The sequence below is a fragment of the Anabrus simplex genome, chromosome 1, assembly GCF_040414725.1.
Source record: "Anabrus simplex isolate iqAnaSimp1 chromosome 1, ASM4041472v1, whole genome shotgun sequence".
In the NCBI taxonomy this organism is placed as follows: Eukaryota; Metazoa; Arthropoda; class Insecta; order Orthoptera; family Tettigoniidae; genus Anabrus; species Anabrus simplex.
The window spans coordinates 1,219,741,026-1,219,760,172 of NC_090265.1; the positions used below are offsets into that span (position 1 = coordinate 1,219,741,026).

The 19,147-nt window shown below is 41.7% G+C and overlaps 1 protein-coding gene across 1 annotated transcript in view; it reads left to right on the forward strand.

Moving 5' to 3' along the window:
* Positions 1-19,147, forward strand: part of Polr2H (DNA-directed RNA polymerases I, II, and III subunit Rpb8) — a 750,482-nt gene that overhangs the window by 80,767 nt on the left and 650,568 nt on the right. The window lies entirely within an intron of this gene.

Here is a 19,147-nt window from a genome sequence, read left to right on the forward strand (position 1 = left end):
AAATAGCTCAGATTAACGGCTTAGTCCAGTCATTTCAGTAGATGTTGCTCTTGGAGGCGCCCCACTTTCGCTGTGTGCACGGCTTGTTTGTGGAGAATTCTATTACAAGCCTTGCCTTGTCGCTGAGTCCTGATGGAACGAAACCGATACCCGTTCTTTACTGAGGGCAGTCTTGTCCACACTATGACATATGATGTCCTCGTTTCCCTTAAATGTTAACTCTACTGGAGCTAATGGACTCTTAATTCAGTCCCGCAGTTTGTCATTACTGGGGTTCATCTGCCGCTTTAGAACTTTATTCGTTCATCTACTACCGCAGAGCTGGGTAGAGTTAGAAAATGATCCGTAAACGTGTTGAAATGGCGTATGGCTTTTAGTGCCGGGAGTGTCCGAGGACAAGTTCGGCTCGCCAGATGCAGGTCTTCTGATTTGACACCCGTAGGTGACCTGCGCGTCGTGATGAGGATGAAATGATGATGAATACGACACATACACCCAGCCCCCGTGTCAGTGAAATTAACCAATTATGGTTAAAATTCCCGACCCCACCGGGAATCGAACCCGGGACTCCTGTGGCCAAAGGCCAGCACGCTAACCATTTAGCCGTGTTTATCGTCCGGAAAGTTATCCTACCTGCATTAGCACTGTATACGCATACCAGTTATCAAATTATAATACTTAGCAACACTCACTGGTGATCATTAATACATATTCGTTCTCTCACTGATTGGCTGTTCTGTCTTCAACTTCCACACAATATGTTGTTGGAATTGTATTACTATACACAGAGTACGAAAAATGCCGTCCAGTAAACACCATCTGTGATAAAGGGGATCAGAACAATTAAAATGTGAACGGGAGCTAACTATATAACTCACAGTTTCCATCCAGAGTCAGCAGGGGCTATGGCCCAAATATCCCCTGAAATAAATAAATAAATAAATAAATAAATAAATAATAGTAACATGTGGCCTCCGGAGAAGCCTGGTGCAGGTCTTTCGATTTGACCTGCGCGTCTGTGGCGTTGGGGCCCTACCTGAATTGAATTTCAATATTGAAGACGGCACAGACCTCCGGCCCCGAGCCATAGGAACTAAATAATGAAAGTTAAAATCCTAGACCTGACCGGGAATCAAACGCGGGACCCCTTGAACCAAAGGCCATCATGCTAACCTTTTAACCATGGAGCCGGGAAATCAATCACCATTGATCTGCATTTAGGGGTGTCGCCCAGATAGCAGATTCCTTATCAGTTTTTACGTAGTCTTTTCTTAAATTATTTCAAAGAACTTGGATATTTATCGAATATTTTCCTTAATAAGTGATTCCAGCACCCCGTCCCCAATTTATCTTCCTATAAATTAATATTTACACTCGTTTATCCTCTCGAATTTCAACTTTATTTTCATATTATGATCTTTCCTACCGTTAAGGACTCCACTCGAGCTCATTCGTCTGTTAATGTCATACCACGCTATCTCTCCACTGACAGCTTGGAACATACCGCTTAGTCGAGCAGCTCATCTCCTTACTCCCAAGTTTTCCCAGCCCAAAGTTTGCAACATTTTCGTAAAACTACTGTTGCGCTGTTTTCCTTTAGAAATTCTGCAGTTCTCATATCAAATAATCCTGTACCCTGAATGTAAAGGAGCGGGTGTATAAGTATCCGATAAGTAGAGCTCGGAAGGTGAGAAAAAATCCTTTTTTTCTCGAATGTCCGAAGGCGAGGCCTAATATATGTTTATTGTGGGTTATTGTAGGCCAGAAAATGGTGGGGTTTGTTGTTTCCTTTTTTAGCTTTTTTAGATCTTACCGGTTTTCTTGCTACTTCACCTTCTTTCAACTACAATTTTGATACCCTTTCTCAATTCCGATCATCATTAGTTTATCCATCACCTCTTAAACATCTTTTCTCTAGTACATATGTTTCAACCATATCTGAAAAGAGTGGAAATGAAATTAAAATGAAATGAAATGAAATAAAAAAATGAAATTAGTTCTTGGAAAAAAACAGGGGTATCAAGTTGTGTGCAATATAAGTGAAATATTGAAAGGATGTCGTCATAAATCGCAGGTATGTAGCGAAATCCTTTGTTTCGATAATTATGGTTTATGAGACGTCAAAATGCATCGAAATCCGGAGGTAGAAGAAGTTTTTCTCTAATATAATATTCCGTTAACTCCTGTTGTCGTTCGGAAAAAAAAAAGGAAAGAAAATTGTCACCTATCAGAAAAACCGCGGAGACTCCCGCCTGACAAATCGTGCGTAACATTACGTTGACTCTGGATGAAAATTGCATGTTATTGGGCTGATTCCTAGCCTCACTGTAATTGCCCTGATTAGCTTTATCACCTGGGCCCGTGGTCTTGGGGGAGCGTGTCTGACTTTTACCCGGAACCCCCGGATTCAGTTCCCCGCCATGTCAGGGATCTTTACCTGGATTTGACAAATTTATCCCCCTGTGGGTGGGGTGGTGAAATGCACCTGCTATATCCCCTGCATGGCTTTTAGCTGAGTCTGGCATTGCTTCCACTTGTGTCATGCTCCCTGATTTAATCTTTCTTGTCCGACCTCCCTTGGTCAATTCTTGTTCTTTTCCGACCCTGACGATATTATATCTGGGAGTCTTATTTCCACGCCGTTTGTGGCCTTTCCCTTCCTTTCCCCTATGCCTTCGTTCTCTAAAGTGTCGGACCTCTTTCATTTTCCTTCTGATTAGCGTAGTATTAATAGAGGATGGATGCCCAGTTGTGTTTTCTCTTAAAACAATACCCGCCGCCACCACCACCACTACCACTACCAAGCCAACTTTTACAGGTTTGAAACTAATAATTCAACAGAGAGCGCTCTATGAAATCAGTTGTATGGCGAGCGTCGTGTGAGATGGAAGTAACCCGTGTTGAGCAGCGCGCATACATCAAAATAGCCGGAGGAGAAATGCGAGAGAATGTCACAGTGAATTGGTGGAAACCCTTGGAAATAATGCCCTCCCATACCGTACAGCAGCATGATGGGTAGGAACGTTTCAGCAAGGACGTGTGGCAACCGGTGATCAAAACGGGACGACTTGTCAGTGTGTGGACGGACGTTGCTTGCTTCTTGTTTAAAGAGGCCTAACATCTAGGTCATCGAACAGCTCATAGAGGAAGACAGGTGATGGACGCTACTGGAGGTATAGAGAGCGCAAGTGGCATCGAGAAACGCACCATTCATAGGATGTTGCGGACAGAGCTGCAACTGCGCAAAATCGCATCGCGGTGGGTACAGCATGCAACTGCTGCCTGCGTGCTAGCTCGTCGGAGCATGTTGCATATCGCATCCACCGTTGAACTTCCGTTAGTGCTACGGTGGAGGGCATGCTTGTATTGTTTCATTGTTATAAAAACTCTGTATGTTTTCATGAATACGATTTAAATTTGTTAAGCATATTTTTCGAATGCTTTGTATACCATTCCTGCCCCTGCAATACTTGTTCCTGTGAGTTCTCAGATTTGTAGCGTGTATTTTTGGAGTGAATGTTATTTTAATTTAGTATTTAACTCTTCTGGGCAGTTAACAGGTGGGCGACGTTATTTTATTTCTCTTCATGTTCGTGAACTTCTGCGGGTCTGATTGTTCTTAATAGCTCATAAATCAGAAGACGATAAGGTCGTGTTATTTACATAACTTACTGCCGTAAATCATGTGTTATCCACTTATCAGAACTCCCGACATTCAGAAATGAAACATTTAGTCATGATGTTTGTCGTTTATGAAATGTTCTGAGAAATAGTGAGGATATTACATCACTACATTACCCAGTGCCCATGATGAGTAAATAATAATTTCAATCGAACTGAAAATGTACATCTTTGAGCCATGAACCTGTATCCTCAGATGTCTTTAATTCCTGGTCGCGAGGATTCAGACATCCATTTTAAAATTGGCCTTTATTTGAAACTTTCATATACCCCGAAACCACGTCTGATAGGCTATTATTACAATCCTTTGTCATGTTGACGTTCTAGGAATTAATTATAGTTTATTCTTGGTAGTTCGCAGCAGTTCCGAAAATGTCGGATGTATCTTATTAGTTAAGTCTTTGAAAGCTGAGAGAGATTTCAATGTCAGCGTTTTGCGAGAATTTAGTTTCGGTTTTTCAGTTATTTTTTCACGGTGTCCTGTTTATTTTATATTTTGTGGTTTAAATTAAACGTTTCAAATTTATTTTGCTTGTAAATATATCGTTGTCTTACTTCTTTAAAATGTACAATTACCACCTATCGTCTTTAGTATTCTCCACACCTCTTGACTTGTCTCTGTCTGCTACCTGTGTGACCCGTGGATCGCTGTAGGTACCCAGATATAAAATGTAAACTAATTCCGTTAATATGGCAAACGAAGATTTTTATCGTGAGCCTGTTAACTCTATAAGCTCCCATCTCGCTGTCAAATTTATCTGCAAGGCCGTGCGAGTTTTGTGGAAAATTTTCTGATCGTGGAATCGCATTTTAGTCGTTTTTCGGTGTCATGATGGTGGGTTAGATATCGTCTGAGGTCAGCAGCATTTGAGGGTGTTTAAAATTGACACCTCCATGTCATTGGGTTCCAACACGTTAAATAATCTATTGTTATTTGTTGTACGTCTCACCGACTCAGGCAGACCTCATAGCGACGATGGGATAGGGGAGAGCTAAGGTTGGGAAAAAAAACGACCATGGACGTAATTAAGGTACAGCGCCTGGTATGAAAATAGGAAACCGCGGAAATTCATGTTCAGGGATGCCGACTGTGGAGTTCGAACCCACCATCTCTCGAACCTGCAAGATCATAACTACGTGATCCAAACCACGTAACCAACATGTTCGGTCGTCTTATAATGTGTAGTCATTGAAAATACGTTAAGCAGATAACAGTATTATTCGTTTCAGTTTGATAATATGATCCTAAAAAATGTCCCTGCAAGTACTTAACATTGAAGAGAGTAGATAATTGGTAAGTTTCTTGAGTTTAGTGACAATAATGATTATTATTTGTCATATTAGAAATGTTATACTGAAGTGCTGTAAATATAAGTGTTGCAGTGGTCTACTGATTAGAGCACTAGCCTACTGATGGAATTTCTAGTGGCAAGACACAAACAAGATTTACACCGATTGCATTGAGCAGTGAAATTAATGAACGGGTGTCTCGATTCCTGGTCGCCTTCGGGGTCGACGGCCAGAGTTTTCTCCCCAGAAGCCCCTTTCTTGATTAGCAATTCCGTAGAAGATATAGTTCGTGGCGAGATGACGAAATAAGGAAGCTCCGTGATGGAACCGCCCTCATTAAGACAACGATAGAGTAAACGGGTAATGGAGGCTGCGACGTTCGGCAACATGGCTGTTAAGATAGAACAGTAGAAATCCTGGAACTCCTGCAAAGGAGTAATCATCCACAGTGGTTTGGTTATGGCTTTCGATGAAGACCTGATCAGCGATCTTTCCGGTGTGAGAAGGTTACGGAGGGGAGTCAGTGATAAGCTTCTCTATACGGGCACTTCCACCTTGACCTTCGACGCTCCAGCTCCAGAAATTCGGCCAAAGCTCATTGTGTTGTCAAGGAGCTTCGACCTGTGGGATGTGCAGATAATGCGAGCCTGCTGGTATCGAGTGCACCTGTGCGCGTCAACTGCATGGGTGAGCATACTCCAAAATCCAAGAATTGTCCACTTTCAGGGAGGGGAAGAAGATCCAGGAGATCAGAACTTTTTATACAAATTATCGTATCAAGAGGCTCGGAAGAAATTCAAATCTGTGACTGTTCCGGTGTTCCTCGTCTCCGCTGGAAAGGTCGCGAGGGTCTTATATCTGTCGATATAGTAACCACCAGTAATCTAATGAAAGTACGAGTAATGACGGCCCCGAGAAGGTACCCATACCTCTTACGAAACCATGTAGTGTGTCATTGCTGACGTCTGTGAAGTACTTTTCCAAGTCACGTTGGGCTGGGAAGTTCTGCCCCACCAGCGCGGGGGAAAAGACTTCCCCAAGTAGCGCTGGAAAAATCTTCCAGTCGTCCTACCAAAGCCCAGACCAAGAAAGGGAAGAGGGGGAAGCCCTACTACTCCACTCCAACACGATCGGGGATCCCCACATCCTCCCAAGAGCACAAAGAAGTTGCGCAAGAATGAGATGACTCAACGCCCTCTTGCTCGATCCCTTTCTGAGGAACCTAGTTCTACGAAGGTCTACCGTTCCCGTTCAATGAGTTAACCATCTGCGGAGTGAATAAAATAACTGCACTACGATCTACGATCTTTAATGCTGAAACATATGAAGTACAAAGAAAGATGCCCAATATAATTACTCAATAACTTCTCTCGAAGCTACGCTGGAGACTTAAACTACAAATATCGGAATATGGGAAGGGGTAATTAATTTTTACTAGACCGTATGCCAACTGTGAAATATTTGAATACGAAAAGCAGTAATGACCACTGAAAATGCAAAAACCATTACTATCTTGCTAGTGAAATATCGTATATTCTTTGGAAATTCTTTTTTAAAACAAAATGTACAAGGCTAGTGTATTATTTATTTAAATAAATTATTCTTCTTCCTTTCTTTCTTTCTTTCTTTCTTTCTTTCTTTCTTTCTTTCTTAATCTGTTTACCGTCCAGGGTTGATTTTTCCCTCGGACTCAGCGAGGGATCGCACCTCTACCGCCTCAAGGGCAGTGTACAGGAGCGTGAGACATTAGGTCCGGGTATACAACTGGGGATAGGACCAGTACCTCGTCCAGGAGGCCTGGAGAAGAAGTGGAAAACCACGGAAAACCACTTCGAGGATGGCTGAGGTGAGAATCGAACCCACCTGTATTCAGTTGACCTCCCGAGGCTGAGTGGACCCCGTTTAAATAAAGTATTACCTTGTGATAATTGTAATGGATCTTTAAGTGATGTATGTAATATCGAGTCTAGTACAGTACTTAGGCCTGCACGATTGTAAAAACTGCGGAAGTTACAACTCCATATAATAACCTGTGTTTATAAGCGTTATACCATCAAAAGTACAGATATTTTAACATATAAGGAATATTATTTCCTATTTCCCCATCGAAACGAAGTAAACCTAACCTTTATAACCTACAGCACGGAACCTAAAAACCCTAAGAGAACTACTTAATATAAAATTGCAAAAAATATATATTTCTAATCTTGGGTACTTCTACAATCACCAAACACAATATTGATTCCACCAACTGTATTACTCACACACAAAATGTATCAATTCTACGGTCGGTACTGTATGTGAACTAACGGATGAAGCTGCGAAAGAAGCTGTACTTTTACCACCTAGACCTATGAACATACCTGCTAGAGATATTTGTTGTCAGCTACGCCGAACCATCTAAAGCAATGCAGATCTACATTCCATTGAATTTCACTTAGTGAGGAGATTATTTTGGACCAAACTATAGTTTACAATTTCCTCCTCGGGATATAAGCTCAGTGACTTGTTCTCAATAGTGTCGGGCAAGATATTTATATTTATTTCTTAAAGGACATTTGACGCAACCGGCGAACATTAACACCATATGCTTAATTCATGTTGCATTCCTTCATTTTATTTCCCTTTTAGTCGTGGCAACACTGCCACTTGTTCGACCTTCACCGTGAAAGCGAATGAGTGTTACGCGAGGCGGTTGTGCCATCGAGTGTGATGGATACCGAGCATCGACGAGTGAATCTTATTACGACCTGCAATATTCGCTTTCTCCCTCTTGGCAGTAGGATTATAATTCTTCGTTGTTTGGAAATCTGACATTTTCGTAACCTATTTCTGGCAATGACCGTCATAGTCATAAGTCTAGACTGTTTCTCAAGACTCGTCTCTGGACAATTCTGGGAAAATACTTTATTTCCTATAATTTCTTGCCCAGTCTTGGAACAAAATAATTATTGTTACGAAGATTTCTGTGTACATGACAGGTTAACACAGTGATACAAGTTTACACTGAGCGAGCTGGTCTTGCGGTTAGGGTCGCGTAGCTGTGCGCCTGCATTCGGTAGATGTTGGGGTCGAACCCCATTTTCTTCCGTTAGGGTTTAGTTTTAACATCATCTCGGAACGTTCGGAATGTTCCAGTAATTTATCCTCCTTGTCTTCGTGAGACGTGTCTTCATGATTCTATAACGAACACAGATGCATTCTTTTATCAAAAAGTGTAGATATATCAAACACATGCACACGATACAGTGTTGTGGTTGTAGTCAAATGGATTCTGATTTCTCCAGTTCACTTCTTTGGAGTGGTTTTCCGAACTTTCTCACTGAAGATGTTTTTCCGTGGTTTCCCATGTTCACACCAGGCATAGCCTATACTAGGGCTGTAGCTTTATTAAGGCCCCGGCCACTACCTTCCCAATCTTACCCATCCTTGCGTCGCCGAAAACCTGCGATGTGTTAGTGCGACTTAAACCACTAGCAAAACAAGATAATAATAATAATAATAATAATAATAATAATAATAATAATAATAATAATAATAATAATAATAATAATAATAATAATGTAAGGGTACAGCTATATGACCGTCACCGCGGACCCACCTCGTTTGGTTTTTTGACATGTTGGTATGGTGCAGTTCGATTTTTTCAAGAAATCCTGTAATAACATCCTCGCTTGTAAAGGTGTCGCAATTCCTGATCTGTAGGTTTTTTAAAAACAAAATAAGCATCCCGAAGGCATTCTCACGCGTAATATACAGGGTCATTACGGTACATACTAAGCAGACACTGCTTTCAAAATCAACTATATTCTTGTAGTGTATGATTTTCCTTCGTTGGTTATCAGGGTGGATGTTGAAGACTATATTACGATTAAACCGTTGTTGTTTAAGCTAGCTGATTTCTGAGCAAATATTTTCTTCCTTTAGGGTTTAGATTTAACATTATCTCGTAACGTTCGGAGACGTGTCTGCATGCTTCCATAACGAACACAGATGCATACTTTTATCAAAAAGTGTAGATGTATCAAACACATGCACACGATACAGTGTTGTGGTTGCAGTCAAATGGATTCTGATTTCTCCAGCGGACTTCTTTGGAGTGGTTTTCCGAACGTTCTCACTTCAGCTCTTACAAGATAGATTTTAAGCTGGTGCTTTTCTCAAGGCTATGATCGATCGTATCCCAACCATTGCACCAATCATTTACATTTCCATACACTAGTATTCTACTTGTGTATCATCAGACATATCTTGCATTCGTATAAACGTATGTTTCTAAAGACCATTATGTTTCTATTACCTCAGTGTAACAGGAACGATTGTTCTGGGTGATCTCATGAAGATTATGCATGCACATTTGTAACATGTGGAGTTTTATTGATTTATCCTTGTGTGAAATCAGTTTTTCTTAACCTGAAGTTGCGGACGTACAGTTGGAGAAACATGAGAGTAATTTAGTTTTAACTACGATTCAAGAATGTGTTTTAAACACCAGTAAAAAGTAGGCCTATACAAAGACTTAACATCGGCCATTTGCATATCTGTGTATGGGAAGAGTTCATTAAAACTGTGAAACCTGAAATGCTATTTTTGTGTAATATTATTCAGTAGACCACACTCATTGCCGTATTTCTAATGGTAGACAGATCCGGGAGCAGACAGCGACCATCGATTTTTGCATTTAAAATGAATTGTTGAAAATACTTTACGTGCTAACTTGACACGTGCCTAACATGCCAGGCTGAGAGGTCAGATTGTGGAGCGCTGACCTTCTGAGCTCAAGTTGACGGGTTCGATCCTTGCTCTGTCCGTTGGTACTTGAAGATGCTAAAATACGTACACCTGTCTTGTGTCGTTGGATTTACTGGCATGAAGAAGTATTTCTACGTCCGGTTACTTGGTTGAGCAGTCTGCGTAGTGACTTTCGGTTCAGAGAGCCTCAAGTTCGATTCCCAGCTGGGCCAGGAATTTTAACTGCGTATAGTTAATTTATCTGGCTCGGGCACTGATTGTTTATGTTCGTCTTATTACACATCTCTTCATCTACATACAACACAACACACTACCAACCACCACAGGCAGGTCCGAATTTAACTACTGAAACGTCTCTGGACCCAAATATTTTTGCGCCCCCTCCCCCAGCACCCTTTCCTTAAACTTGATAAGACAAAATTCCCATTGTTTGGGAAACCAGGCTCTGCCTGTCACTAGTCAGGACTAAGGGCAAGTGATAAAGGAGTAACACCTCTTTAAAAAACATTGGTCCAGCTGACCCGGCTGGTAGTCCCATGTAAGTGTCCCGTGCCAGGGTTACGGTGAAGATCTCAACGGCAGTGAAGGCGGAGAAGAAGGATTTCAGAACGGTGGAACTGACGGAAGACGCAGCCCTCCTATTCGGGGTTAATAGAACAGGATTACAGAGAAGAGCTCATCGGTACTGAAGGCGGAGATAATAGGTTTCAGTACGGCGGAAGTAGCGGAAGAGGCAACTTAAAAGAAAAAATCCACTTCGCGTCTGTCTTGAAACACAAGCGGCTAAGTGGCCAGCGTCTGTTCACCAAAGGTGTGGCTGGAAACCTTTCCTCGGAACTAACAACCTTGAGCAGAATCTTTAGAGGACTTGTTCCCCTAACCCAAGAATCAATCGATGATGAATACGCACTTTGTAGGAGATTTTACCCCAGGGAGTAACCAGTCTCCATTTTCCAAGGAAATGAAAAGTAGGCATTCGAATTCTGGGGGCCTACAGCAATGTTCGAAGGATGAGTCGGAGCACCCTGAAACCTGCTTTAAGCAAGAAACACATACAATTAAATATAGGAACATAAATTATCTGACGACCTTTAATGTAAACTCACTTTTGAAAACAGTCAAACTTAAAACGTTAATACATTTTGTAAAGGAGAAAAATATTTTGATAACAGCAATTTGAGAAACAAGATATACTGATGATGATGAACATCCCTTTGATTCAGAAGGATTCAGCATATTCAAGGGAAAGCCTGGAAAAAGAGTTATGAAGAATGTACCTCAATTTGGAACAGGGTTCGTTGTAAACCAAAAACATATTAAACTCAGTACTGGAATTTAAATCCTTTAATGAAAAAATTCAACACTAACCTGTAAATCAGTAAACCAAGTATACACTATTTTAAATACACATGCACCAACAAATGAGAAAAATAGAACGCAGAAAGAACAGACAGAAAATTTATGGCAAGAACTCTCAAACACCTTAGATCAAATTCCATCCAAAAACACACCAATACTGCTTGGAAACTTTAATGCTCAAATCGGCAAAGAACGTCATCATCGATCCATGGTAGGCGAATTCCCTGCACATAAAAGAATCAATGCAAGTGGAGAAAGACTCATTAGTATTATGCAGAAAACATGACATAATCCTAAAATCTACATTTAAAAATCTTCCTTGGAAACAAACCACATGGGTACTCCCAAATCAAATCTATGAGGAGAAACAACTTGACCATGTAGCTATAAGCAGACAGTCGGCAACGGAGGTACTGAATGTAAAAGTTGCTAAGAGGGCAGGTTTAGATTCAGACCACTGTCTGTCTCTCATTAACCTCCAAAGTAGGCCAATATATAGAAGAAAGGGTCAATATCAACCCAAAAAGTTCGACATACAAAAGTTAGCTAAAGAAAATTATTTCAGAACACTTTTAGAAAAGAGAGCAGCCAAAACGTGAGCACAGCTTCAAAAGGACATAGTGCATACAGCAGAAGAAACCATTCTTCTTAGAAAAAAACAAAAACATGCCTGGCGGAATGATGAATGTGATGAACTAATCCTAAAATGACAACGAGCTTGAAACATCTGGAATGCAAATAAAAATAAGAATTGGAACAACCTTAAAGTAACTCGAAAGCTTGCATCAAAAGACATCAAAAATTCAAAATACAACACATGAAAGACCAACTAACATCAATGGAATCAAACTTCAAACAGAACAACGCTAGGGACTTACAAAACCTTCCAAAGTAGTTTGAAGGTATACACTCCTCCAAGTTTACTTTTCACAGATCCAAAAGCACAGAAAACTTCATATAGTAACACCGAGAATTGCAGAATACTTTGAAGAACTACATAATTGCGATTCACCTAAAGAGAAATTTAATTTTGATACCAGAATCCCAATACCACCGGACTCCAAGTCACCAACAGCAAAAGAAATAAAAAATCATAAAATAACTTAAAAATAACAAAGCACCTGGAGAAGACAATATAGTTGCTGAATTATGGAAATACTCAAGTGACAATATGATACTTTGTTTAACAGAAATCATCAATGGCATTTGGAAAACAAACCGTTTACCATCAGAGTAGACATCTGCATTAATATATCCACTATATAAAAAAAGGGAAGAAATCAGATCCTAACAACTATATGGGAATCTACCTCCTGCTTATGATCTACAAGATCTTGTCCAAGGCACTTTTAAAAAGAGCAGAAGAAATGCTTGACCCACAACCAGGAGAGTATCAGGCAGGATTCAGAAAGGGACGGTCATGTGCAGAATAAATATTAAACCCAAAGAATATAATAGAAATGAGGAAAATCAGGAACTTGAAATATGTAGGCTAGTTACTATTGTGGATTTTAAGAAAGCCTATGACTTAATTGACAAAAATACACCATTAGACATTAGAAAGGAATTTGGACTCGATAATAAACCAACCTGAATTAGTAAAATAACATTAACAAACACAACATCCAATGTAAAATTTAGGGGGAGATCTCAAAACCTTTCGAAATAAAGTCAGTTGAAAGAGAGGGAGATAGTTTGTCGCCTCTACTTTTCAATTGTGCATTAGAGAAGGCAGTTCGAGAATGGAGGAAAGTAATCAATACTAAAGGTATTCAACTAGGAAAAAATCTAAATAAAATCACTATAGATTGTCCAATTTTTGCGGATGGCATGGCATTAATTACTGACTCACTGGAAATTGCTCAAGAACAAATCAGAGAATTGCAAAAACAAGCATGAGAAGTAGGATTACAAATTTCATTTGAAAAAACGAAGTTCATGACACACATCAGTGGCGCCCCCCCCCCCCCCCATCATATCACAATTTATATCAACACAATATGCAAAAGAAATTGCTTTAAATACCTAGGAGAATGGATAACGAACAACGCAAAAGAAAAGACAGCCATAGAAACCAGAGTACACAAAATGGAAAGGATGTTTTATATGACAAAATATATACATAACAAAAAATTCTTATCCTGGAACACGAAATTAAGACACTATCAAACAGTGGTCAGACCCGAAACAAATGCAGCAGAGACACTTAAACTAACTAGAACTGGAGACATCGAAAAAAACTAAAGAAAGTTGAAAGAAGAATTTTGAGAAAAATACTAGGAGCTAAAAGAAATAATAATGCAGAATACAGGTTAAGGCCAAACAGAGAGCTATATTTGAAAATTGAAAAAGTAACTGATGTAGTGAGGAAGAGAAGACTACGTTTTTTGGATGCATTTATAGAATGGAAACCAACAGACTAACTAAACAGATTTCAACTTATTGAACAGTTACAAATCCAAACCCACATGGTTTGTTGAAATTAAAAAAGATATGAAGAACACTAGAATTAAAACAGACACAATAGAAAACAGAAAACTTGTTAAAGGAGTATCTCAAAAGGCAAGATTTCAGGAGAGGAAGAAACCGACACCTAGAAGAAAGTGGACTCAGGAAGAGAAAGAACGACACTCTCGAAGGATGAAGGAAATTTGGAAGCAAAGGAAATCGATTCAATGAAAAATATCCGAAGTTCATTTATTGTACCCTCCAAATGAGTTATTCGGAAGGAGAGGAGGAGGAACAAGAAGTAGAAAAAGATGAAAGTAATGCAGTAGAATGCCTCCAAGGTAAAATACCAGATATTAACACCATTAAATAATATTAAATAATAATAATAAATCCAACTGAGAGAGCAGTCGGCTGTCAATTGTGTACAATTCAATACCGTGGCTTTTAAACATTACCACGTGATGACGATGAGAGTGGAAATTCTCATGTTCCGTTAACCGCTTTTTTCCGTGCTTCCAGTCAAAGCAGCACGTTGTTGCAAATTGGGATGTCCCTCCAAAAGACTTATAGGGGCCGATGACCTAGATGTTACACCCCTTTAAACAACGAGCATCATCTTAATCATCAAAAGGTGGACAAGGAGCACAAGAACAGAAATCAACCAGATATTCACGTTTCATAATGTCTCCATTTAAAAGCTTTCTTTCAGACAGCACTTCAGTCAGAAGTCGCTAATGGTCTGGATACATACGTATAGAATTACAGAAAAAGTCCTGTTTTTACTGCACTCCACTTTCAGCATAGTAGTCTTTAGTAACATCATTCATAAGGCAAAAATAAAGGTAATCGTTTGGTTTAAAAATACCTTCTCTTGGTACTTATGGAAACGCAACTAAAATGGGCGTACACTGATCAGAGTTTTTTTTTTCTGTCGGTAACATCATTTTTATTTTCGTCATTGCATGAGAAGTTGAGTCATACGTGTAATTTTGTTGTTTGAGAGAACAATTCCTTTTCCCTCCTCTTAATTCTCTTCTGCTAATCTGCTATAATTGCGCCACTTACAGTAATCATTTTCGACCATCCATGAGACGAGACGGGTTTCGAAACGCTGGCACGGAGTGACACTTGACACTGCCGAGCGATTGACAGAATCACAAATTGGGTCGTGACACTTGCCTGGAATAACGTCTTAATGGGACACTCTGGAGTCCATAATTCCGGAACACCAATCCCTAATAGCTATCCGCTATCTGGACACTAAGGGGAACCAAGTCCACCCGTTCATGTCAACAGTATTCCCTGACGGTGACGGCCACTTCCAACAGGACAATGCGTCGTGCCACGCTGCCGGGATTTGTGAAGGACTGGCCCAGATATTTAAATGCTCTGTTTAAAGGAGCAAGTGGCAGACTGTCATCATTCCATCGGGTGCACTGAAACACAAATTCTTACGTAGAAACTTTACAATTTACACTGACTGACAGAGCAAATGCAACACCAAGAAGGAGTGGTCAGAACTTTATCCCAATTGCAGGGTAGACTGACGTCACTGAGGTATGCTCATGATGTGAAATGCGCCGCTGTGCTGCGCACGTAGCGAACGATAAATGGGACACGGCGTTGGCGAATGGCCCACTTCGTACCGTGATTTCTCAGCCGACAGTCATTGTAGAACGTGTTGTCGTGTGCCACAGGACACGTGTATAGCTAAGAATGCCAGGCCGCCGTCAACGGAGGCATTTCCAGCAGACAGACGACTTTACGAGGGGTATGGTGATCGGGCTGAGAAGGGCAGGTTGGTCGCTTCGTCAAATCGCAGCCGATACCCATAGGGATGTGTCCACGGTGCAGCGCCTGTGGTGAAGATGGTTGGCGCAGGGACATGTGGCACGTGCGAGGGGTCCAGGCGCAGCCCGAGTGACGTCAGCACGCGAGGATCGGCGCATCCGCCGCCAAGCGGTGGCAGCCCCGCACGCCACGTCAACCGCCATTCTTCAGCATGTGCAAGACACCCTGGCTGTTCCAATATCGACCAGAACAATTTCCCGTCGATTGGTTGAAGGAGGCCTGCACTCCCGGCGTCCGCTCAGAAGACTACCATTGACTCCACAGCATAGACGTGCACGCCTGGCATGGTGCCGGGCTAGAGCGACTTGGATGAGGGAATGGCGGAACGTCGTGTTCTCCGATGAGTCACGCTTCTGTTCTGTCAGTGATAGTCACCGCAGACGAGTGTGGCGTCGGCGTGGAGAAAGGTCAAATCCGGCAGTAACTGTGGAGCGCCCTACCGCTAGACAACGCGGCATCATGGTTTGGGGCGCTATTGCGTATGATTCCACGTCACCTCTAGTGCGTATTCAAGCCACGTTAAATGCCCACCGCTACGTACAGCATGTGCTGCGGCCGGTGGCACTCCCGTACCTTCAGGGGCTGCCCAATGCTCTGTTTCAGCAGGATAATGCCCGCCCACGCACTGCTCGCATCTCCCAACAGGCTCTACGAGGTGTACAGATGCTTCCGTGGCCAGCGTACTCTCCGGATCTCTCACCAATCGAACACGTGTGGGATCTCATTGGACGCCGTTTTCAAACTCTGCCCCAGCCTCGTACGGACGACCAACTGTGGCAAATGGTTGACAGAGAATGGAGAACCATCCCTCAGGACACCATCCGCACTCTTATTGACTCTGTACCTCGACGTGTTTCTGCGTGCATCGCCGCTCGCGGTGGTCCTACATCCTACTGAGTCGATGCCGTGCGCATTGTGTAACCTGCATATCGGTGTGAAATAAACATCAATTATTCTTCCGTGCCGACTCTGTTTTTTCCCCAACTTTCATCCCTTTCAAACCACTCCTCCTTGGTGTTGCATTTGCTCTGTCAGTCAGTGTACATTACTTAGGTTAGGTAGCAGAGAGAGAAGCCTCCATGGCTCAGGCGGCAGCGCGCCGGCCTCTCACTGCTGAATACCGTGGTTCAGATCCCGGTCACGCCATGTGAGATTTGTGCTGGACAAAGCAGAAGCGGGACAGGTTTGCCTCCGAGTACTCCGGTTTTCGCTGTCATCTTTCATTCCAGCAACACTCTCCACTATCATTTCATTTCATCTGTCAGTCATTAATTATTGCCCCAGAGGAGTGCGACAGGCCTCGGTAGCCGACACAATTCCTATCCTCGCCGCAAGTTGGGGGCTTCATTCATCCCTTCCTGACCCGGTCATTGACTAGAAAACAGGTTGTAGGTTTAGAGAGAGGTTAGGTAGCAGAGAGCAAGCAGTTATTTTTTTACGTCGCACCGACACATATAGGTCTTATGGCGACGACGGGATAGGAAAGGCCTAGGAATGGGGAGGAAGCGGCCGTGGCCTTAATTAAGGCACAGCCCCAGCTTTTGCCTGGTGTGAAAATGGGAAACCACGGAAAACCATCTTCAGGGCTGCCGACAGTGGGATTCGAACCCACTACCTCCCGGATGCAACGGCATGTACCGAGCTCGATAGCTGCAGTCGCTTAAGTGCGGCCAGTAACCAGTATTCGGGATACCGTGCGATCTGAGTCACGTGCTCATGTCTGTGCTCCCTTCGCTATTATAGATTCTGATAATTTCTGCGTATCCCATGAATTTTCCTTGGGAATTTCGAATGGTAATATTAACACTTCACCGTTAACGTTCTGCTGCGAATTCAGTGTACTACGTGGCAGGGCATCCACCAGGGCCACCACTAAGCTGTTTCATTGCCTTTTTGGAGGACCTTTATGAGTTAAAATTGCATTTTTAAATTTTCTTTGTGTTGTTGTTTCAGTCGTCAGTCGATAGACTGGTTTGATACAGCTTCCCATGTCACTCTATCCTGTGCTAACCTTTTCATTTCTACATAACTGCTACATCCTACAACTGCTCTAATCTGTTTTTCATATTCGTATCTTGGTCTACCCCTACCGTTCTTAACACCTACACTTCCCTCAAAAACCAACTGTAGAAGTTCTGGCTGTCTTAACATGTGTCCTATCATTCTATCTCTTCTTCTGGTCAAATTTAGCCAAATATATCTCCTCACCCCAATTCGATTCAATATATCTTCATTCATGATTAAACCTACCCATCTCACCTTTTCTGTAACACTACATTTCTAAAACTTCTAGTCTCTCCCTTTCTGACATAGTTATCGTCCATGTTTCACTTCCATACAATGCCACGGCCCAGACGGAAGACCTTTACTTCAAAAACATCTTTCTAATTCCTCTATCAATATTCGTGGTGAACAAATGTCTTTTCTTAAGAAAGGACTTCCTTGCTTGTGCTAGTCTGCATTTTCTGTCCTCCTTACTTCTACTATCAGTAGTTATTTTACTAGCCAAGTAACAATATTAATCTACTTCCGTTAAGGCTTCATTTCCTAATGCAATATTTCCTGCATCATCTGACTTTATTCGACCCCCCGCCCCGCGCTTTACTTTTGTTTTGGACTTATTTATTTTCATCTTGTATTCTTTCTCCAAGGCTGTCTTACCATTCAGCAATTTCTCTAGATCTTTTGCAGAGTCAGATAAAATAACAATATCATGGGCAAATCTCAGGGTTATGATTTCCTCTCCTTGGACTGTGATTTCATTTCCAAATTTCTCTTTGATTTCCTTTACTGCCTGTTCTATGTAAACATTGAAAAGGAGAGGGGACAAACTGCAGCCTTGCCTCATTCATTTCTGGATTGCTGCCTGTATTTCAAAGGCCTCGATTCTTATCACTGCAGACTGATTTTTGTATGAATTTTAGATAATTCTCCTTTCTCGGTATCTGATCCCGATCACCCTCAGAATCTCAACAGTTTGGTCCAATCAACATTATTGAATGCCTTTTCCACGAAAGCCATGCACGCGGGCTTTTGTTTTTGAGTCGGTCCTCTAAGATCAGACGTAAAGCCAGGATTGCTTCACGTGTTCCCACATTTCTTCTGAAGCCAAATTGATCTTCTCCCAAATCAGTTTCAGCTTGTCTTTCCAATCTTCTGTCAATAATACGTGTTAAAATTTTGCAGGCGTGAGATACTAAACTAATAGTGCGCTAGTTTTCACATTTGTCAGCACCGGCTTGCTTGGGAATAGGTATAACAACATTCTGCGGAAAATCGGATGGCAATCTTATGCACTAAACGGAATAACCCCTCCATGCTGGTTTCTCTTAAGGCAGTCAGTAATTCTGAGGGTATGTCATCAATTCCCGGTGCCTTGTTCCTAATTACGTCGCTCAAAAGCTGTGTCGAATTCTGACCTCAAAATTGGGTTCCCATGTCATCAGCATCAACAGCCTCTTCTTGTTCCAGAACCCTATCATCTACTTCTTTACCTTGATACAACTGTTGGATATGTTCCTGCCATCTTTCTGACTTGTCTTCTTTCCCTAGAAGTGGTTTTCTATCTGAGCTTTTAATATTCATACACCTAGTTGTCCTTTCTCCAAAGGTTTTCTTGATTTTCCTGTATGCAGCAATTACCTTTCCTAGGACCATACAGTCTTCAACATCCTTGCACTTCTCTTTCAGTCGTTCTTCCTTAGCTGTCCTGCACTTTCTATCTAGTTCATTCTTTATTCTCCTGTATTATTTTCTGCCCTCC